This window comes from Palaemon carinicauda, chromosome 5 (genome assembly GCF_036898095.1).
Source record: "Palaemon carinicauda isolate YSFRI2023 chromosome 5, ASM3689809v2, whole genome shotgun sequence".
NCBI classification, from domain to species: domain Eukaryota; kingdom Metazoa; phylum Arthropoda; class Malacostraca; order Decapoda; family Palaemonidae; genus Palaemon; species Palaemon carinicauda.
In genome coordinates this window covers 189,271,429-189,279,113 of record NC_090729.1, presented here as the reverse complement: position 1 = coordinate 189,279,113, position 7,685 = coordinate 189,271,429, and positions in this window count along the sequence as shown.

Here is a 7,685-nt window from a genome sequence, read left to right as displayed (position 1 = left end):
GGGGCTCTATATATAGGCCACCTCAAATATAATTGTTGATAGTTTTCACCAAGAAATTCTATTCATAGAACCTCCTGGTCAAAACTATCAACAATTATATTTGAGATGGCCTATTGGAAACGTTCCTGTTTGGCGATCTACCTGACTGGAGTTCCATCCCCGCTCAAGCTCAACAGTTCCTTGTAGTGTCTGCAACCTCACCATCCATGTGAGCTATGGATAGGGGATTTGGTGGAGCCTATAGGTTTACCTACTGAGTCATCAGCAGCCATTGCCTGGCCCTCCTAAGTCGTAGCTTAGGTGACTGTCTTGGGCGTTAATCCTATGACTATATGATCAGTCTCTAGGCCATTATCACTATCCCTTGCCTCTGCCATTCATGAGCGGCCTTTAAGCCTTGAATTAAGGGTGATTCTCTAATTAAGGTGGTGCAATTAATAACCTAGTTAAGGAATCAATTAGCATATGATTCAAAGTATCATTAACAGAGTTAAAATATTTGTTTTTGATGTTGTTAATAGTTTATATATGACATGTCTGTTTTGACGTTGTTACTTATTTTAGAATGATTTATTGTTAATTTGTTCGCTTCATTTATTTATTTCCTTATTTCCTTTCCTCACTGGGCTATTTTTCCCTGTTGGAGCCCCTGGGCTTATAGCATCTTGCTTTTCCAACTAGGGTTGTAGCTTGGATAGTAATAATAATAATAATAATAATAACACACCACGTTAAGTAAACTCTCTTATCAAAACGTTCAATTACCACGTTAAGAACATTATTTTAAATCTGTAGTGAACTTTCCGCTTAAAAAAAAAACTCAGAAAATATACTAAAACTCGGATTAAGTATTGCTTGAGGGTACAACCGGGCACGCTATTTTATCTAATTCCTTATTACCTTTCCTCACTGCGCTATTTTCCCTGTTGGAGCCCTTGGACTTATAGGATCCTGCTTTTCCAACTAGGGTTTTAGCTTAGCTAATAATAATAATAATAATAATAATAATAATAATAATAATAATAATAATAATAATAATAATAATAATAATATGCATTGAACTTTCTAACTAGAAATCTGGGTAGGAAATATGAAACCCTTATTAAATCATGTTTATCAAGAAAACCATCAATAATATACAGATTTGGATTTTATAAAATAATTAAGTATTTTAATAAATTTCACATAAGTTTCGACCTTGAACTTTGAAAATAAATAGCAGGAATTGTCGTAAAGTAAATTCAAAAAGTGAAATATGGAACAAAAATTCAAATAGATTAATCGATCTCATATAAGTGGAGTGTATTAAGATATCAATATATGAATTAGCTGTTAGATCTTCCCTTTCTGAGTGCGGGTGTGCCTTAACGTGGTGAAAGGGTTTGCACTAATCAGGGACACCCCTACTAGGTTGGTATGCTATGAGCAATCAAACGAAAATCTCTCACCATGACCAATCTGCGCTGGCCACCTTGGTGATGAAAATGGGCCAAACCTTGGGGTTCGAATCTCCACCCGGCCAGAAGCTGTTACCATAAAATGAATTGCAAGTGGATATATATTCCCAAGTTAGAATTCGGTATTAAATGCCATTCGTGGGTGATATTTACATTGATTGAAATCACGTGTGCTTGTGATATATGTTCATGAATTGACATGTCTGAGGCCTTTGTTCTGCAGTGGAGTAGAAACGGCTGCAGTTGTTGTTGTTGTTGATGATGTTGTTTGTTACGTACAAAGTCATGATCAGTTTTGTTACATTGAAGGTGGTGTCAAACTAGATAATGCGACTATACATGGCAAATTAAGTTTTAAAACATCTGTTACTATATATCAGGAAAACTTTTTACTAATGTAACCGATATTTTGTACTGGTCCATAAACAAAGTCATTTATATAAAAGACACAAAATTTTTTTGAAGGGAAAAGGAAAAGACAAAAAGAAGACAAAATTTCATTGAAGAAAAGTGAAGACAAAATTTCATTGAAGGAAAAACGATAAGACAAAAATATGTCGCCCTTTAAAGAAAAGCCTGAAAAAGGTAAAAAATAAGGCTTACAATAAGAAAATAAAGGAGAGAAACATCTTTTACAAATGTAACTGATATTTTATACTGGTTCATAAACAAAGTCATTTATATAAAAGACACAAAATTTAATTGAAGGGAAAAGGAAAAGACAAAAAGAAGACAAAATTTCATTGAGGAAAAATTAAGACAAAATTTCATTGAAGAAAAAATGAAGACAAAATTTCATTGAAGAGAAAAGGAAAAGACAAAAAGAAGACAAAATTTCATTGAAGAAAAAATGAAGACAAAATTTCATTGAAGGGGAAAAGGAAAAGACAAAAAGAAGACAAAATTTCATTGAAGGAAAAGTGAAAAGACAAAATTTCATTGAAGGAAAAATTAAGACAAAAAGAAGAAATTTTCATTGAAGGAAAAGTGAAAAGACAAAATTTCATTGAAGGAAAAATGATAAGACAATAAAGATATACCCCATTCAAGAAAAGACTGAAATTGATAAGCCAAAATGGTGCCGCCCCGTCAAGAAAAGTCTGAAAAAGGTAAAAAATAAGGCTTACAATAAAAGAATAAAGGTGAGACACATTAAAGGAACAATAGACCTTTCCACCGTGAGTGAGTCAGCTCTTGCCCATTTCAGTCAAAAAAAAAAAGAAAAAAAAATATATATATTAGAATACTGTAACAGGATTACAACTTTTTACCCATCTCCATTTTCCATTTCCGCTTCGAAGTGTCAAAAAAAAATAAATGAAAAAAAAAAAATAAAAAGACCGTAAGAAAATGATGTTGAAATTAACCAAATAGAATAACCATTTTGTAAATATGAGAAAGAAACTTTATGCTTTCTTGGTAGCTTTAGCAAGCAATGGTGCAGATGGGACAAGCACAGAGAGAGAGAGAGAGAGAGAGAGAGAGAGAGAGAAACTAAATTCACAATGTATTTATAGATGCTTTGGAACGGTTGTGATATCAGAGAGAGACAGAGAAAACTAAATTCACAATGTATTTATAGATGCTTTCGAACGGTTGTGATATCAGAGAGAGAGAGAAAAAAAACTAAATTAACAATGTATTTACAGATGCTTTCGAACGGTTGTGATATCAGAGAGAGAGAGAGAAAAAAAAAACTAAATTCACAATGTATTTATAGACGCTTCAAGCGGTTGTGATATCAGAGAGAGAGAGAGAAAATTAAATTCACAATGTATTTATAGAAGCTTCAAGCGGTTGTGATATGAGAGAGAGAGAGAGAGAGAGAGAGAGAGAGAGAACACTAAATTCACAATGTATTTATAGATGCTTTCAAACGGTTGTGATATTAGAGAGAGAGAGAGAGAGAGAGAACTAAATTTACAATGTATTTATAGATGCTTTCAAACGGTTGTGATATCAAAAACAGAGAGAGAGAGAGAGAGAGAGAGAGAGAGAGAAAGAGAAAACTAAATTCACAATGTATTTATAGACGCTTTCAAGCGGTTGTGATATCAGAGAGAGAGAGAGAGAGAGAGAGAGAGAGAGAGGGGAACTTAATGCTTTATTGGTAATTTTGGCAAGCAATGCATATGGGACAAACAGAGAGAGAGAAATAAAAAACTAAATTGACATTGTATTTATAGATGCTTTCAAAGGTTTGTGATATCATAAACACACAGAGAGAGAGAGAGAGAGAGAGAGAGAGAGAGAGAGAGAGAGAGATGTCCACTGATATTTCTTCCTCATTCTTAGTCCAGATTTCATGACTCAAATCAGGAAGAATAGAGAGAGAGAGAGAGAGAGAGAGAGAGAGAGAGAGAGCCACTGAATATCTTCCCCACACTTGGTCCAGATTTCATGACTCAAATCAGGAAGAATAGAGAGAGAGAGAGAGAGAGAGATATAATGTCATACGTTTTTCTTAACAGCCCCCGAAGGCAATGATGATAATAATATTACAATGGCAATAATAATAATAATGATAATAATAATAATAATAATAATAATAATAATAATAAATAATAATAATGCAAGAACAAGACAAGAGAGAAAAAACTTCATGTAATAAACTGAAGAGAAAATAAAGAGAAATATTAAGAAAATACAACGAGATCTACAGTGCATTGAGAATGCCCCCTGAGTTCACAATGTCCAATTTCGGAATGTCCCGAGGGTGTCCTTGACCTTGTAGGAGAAGGGGCGAAGGATGAGTCACCAGGGGAGGATGCGAGGGGCTAATACTCGGGGAATATTACCTGTGTTCTTTACGTATGGATGTACTGATGTGTGTGTGTATATATATATATATATATATACATATATATATATATATATATATACAGTACATAAACTGTACATATATACTGTACATATAGGGGCCTATATATATATATAGAGAGAGAGAGAGAGGAGAGAGAGAGAGAGAGCCCCTATATGTACAGTATATATATACAGTTTATATACTGTATTATTTATTATATATATATATATAATATATAGATCTCATCATCACCATCATCTGCTACACTTATTGATGTAAATGGCCTCATATATATATATATATATGTGTGTGTGTGTGTGTGTGCGTGTGCATTATATATAGATACGTTTGTGCATATTTATGTTTGTGTTCCATAGTCAACCGACTTGGAAGTGGCCCCAGGTAAGACCAGGTATCGGAGAAAACAAAGAAAAAAGAAAGAAAAAAAAGAAAACCCCGAGACAAAGGTTCTCATGCTTCCATTTTTCTTCTTCTTCTTCTTCTTCATCTTCTTCTTCTTCTTCTTCTTCTTCTTCTTCTTCTTCTTCTTCTTCTTCTTCTTCTTCTTCCAGGATATAACCTTACATTTTCGAACGCTCACTATAAAGCCAATATTTCTCACCGATTCAATCCTCACTTTTGTGTGGGTTTTTAGAATTATCTGAAAACATGAAAAAATGAATACCTAAAACCGAAAAGAAATTTCAAGTGTGTATATATATATATATATATATACACACACACATATATATACATATATATATGTGTATATATATACATATATATATATATATATGTATGTATATATACATATATATATATATATACATATATATATATATATATGTATATATATATATATATATATTTACTGTACATACATATACATATATATATATATATATACACAAGGTAAATTTCTTTCCATATAATCACCCTGTTTATTTTAAGTTTCAACCCCAAAAAATTATATCATGCCAAAAGAGTCACAGATATTATTTCAATTTCCAAATTATGAAGATTCAAATATTTTAACCGTAATATTATTACCAATCTATTGGTGACATTTTCAAAGTGAAATGAATTATTCGAATTATATAATTATTACTTTTCGTACTTTTTTCAGTACTGAGAAAACAGTTCCGTCTTCTTTCTTTCCCCTACAGAAATGTTCGTTTAATAATGATTAATAATTCGTTAATTAATCAATTGATAGATAAATGATAATAATTAATCCAAGATTCTAAATGATTTGGTTTTTTCATCTTCAGTGAAGTCTTTTGACCTTTTTTGCCATGAATTTGAGAGAGAGAGAGAGAGAGAGAGAGAGAGAGAGAGAGAGAGCATAGTTTTGTAGTATGTGTAAGGAAAGAGAGAATAGTTTTCTTGTGTGTGTGAGGAGAGAGAGAGAGAGAGAGAGAGAGAGAGAGAGAGCATAGTTTTGTAGTATGTGTAAGGAAAGAGAGCATAGTTTTCTTGTGTGTGTAAGGAGAGAGAGAGAGAGAGAGAGAGAGAGAGGAGAGAGCATAGTTTTGTAGCATGAGTAAGGGAAGAGAGAATAGTTTTCTTGTGTGTGAAAGAGAGAGAGAGAGAGAGAGAGAGAGAGAGAGCATAGTTTTGTAGTATGTGTAAGGAAAGAGAGAATAGTTTTCTTGTGTGTAAGGAGAGAGAGAGAGAGAGAGAGAGAGAGAGAGCATAGTTTTGTAGTATGTGTAAGGAAAGAGAGAATAGTTTTCTTGTGTGTGTAAGGAGAGAGAGAGAGAGAGAGAGAGAGAGAGAGAGAGAGCTCTAACCCAAGATTTCATAAGGTTTAATCCATTTTCGAATATTTAATCCAAGATAAATTAGCTTATTAGCCATTGGATTATGAGGAGAGAGAGAGAGAGAGAGAGAGAGAGAGAGAGAGAAAATAAAAGAAGCATAGAAGAAAAAGAGACATAGAAGAGACATAGACTAATTTACAATAGAAAAAAGAGAAATATGAAAAGGGATATACAAAAGAAAAGAATTAAGGGAAGAGAAATAAAGATTAAAATGCAGTAAAGCAATGGGAGATACAGAGGAAAAGAATGAGACTAATGAAAAGGAGAAAGAAAAGGGAAATGACCTCGTATCAAGATCACAGGAGGTGTAATAGTGTCGTAACTGGAGTTTCCCTAAGGTCAAGATATACCCTTTTGGACACTTACGGTTGACGAGTATTAGTGGAATGTCCTCCCAAGTGACGTCACATTTCCGAAGGGTCTTGTCTTCAAGGAGCAATTTCGTAATCGAAAAATATATCCGCTTATAATAAAATGATACAGAAAGATTATTGGTACTTTAATATTAATTGCCCCACCAGTAATTATTATTATTATGATTATTATTATTATTATTATTATTATTACTATTATTATTATTATTATTATCATTGAGCAATTTCCTAATCGAAATATATCCGCTTATAATAAAATGATACAGAAAAATTATTGGTACTTTAATATTAATTGCCCCACCACTAATTATTATTATTATTATTATTATTATTATTATTATTATTATTATTATTATTGAGCAATTTCGTAATCGAAATATATCCGCTTATAATAAAATGATACAGAAAGATTATTGGTACTTTAATATTAATTGCCCCACCACTAATTATTATTATTATTATTATTATTATTATTATTATTATTATTATTATTATTAATTGCTAAGCTACAACCCTAGTTGGAAAAGCAGGATTCTATAAGTAGGGGGCTCCAAGAGGGAAAATAGCTAAGTGAGGAAAGGAAACAAGGAAAAAGTAAATATTTTAGAATAACATTAAAATGAATATCTCCTATATAAACTATAAAAACTTTAACAAACCAGGAGGAAGAGAAATTAAATAGAACAGTGTGCCCGAGTGTACCCTCAAGCAAGAGAACTCTAACCCAAGATAGTGGAAGACCATGGTACAGAGGCTATGGCACTATCCAAGAACAGAGAACCATGGTTTGATTTTGGAGTGTCCCTCTTCTAGAAGAACTGCTTACCATAGCTAAAGAGTCTCTTCTGAACAATTACAGTGCAGTAGTTAACCCCTTGGGTGAGGAAGAATTGTTTGGTAATCTCAGTGTTGTCCGGTGTATGAGGACAGAGGAGAATCTGCAAAGAATAGGCCAGACTATTCGGTGAATGTGTAGGCAAAGGGAAAGTGAACCGTAACCAGAGAGAAGTATCCAAGGTAGTGCTGTCTGGCCAATCAAAGGACCCCATAACTCTCCGATATAACTTTGGTACTATTTTTTAGGTTAGGTTAGGTTAGGTTTGAATGTTATCCGCTTACAGACTAACCAAACCTAACCTAACTTAAAAAATAGTGCTAGGGATATATCGAAAATTACTGGTGAAGCAATAACAGAAAAATACCAGATTACTTAATTAATGTTTATTTC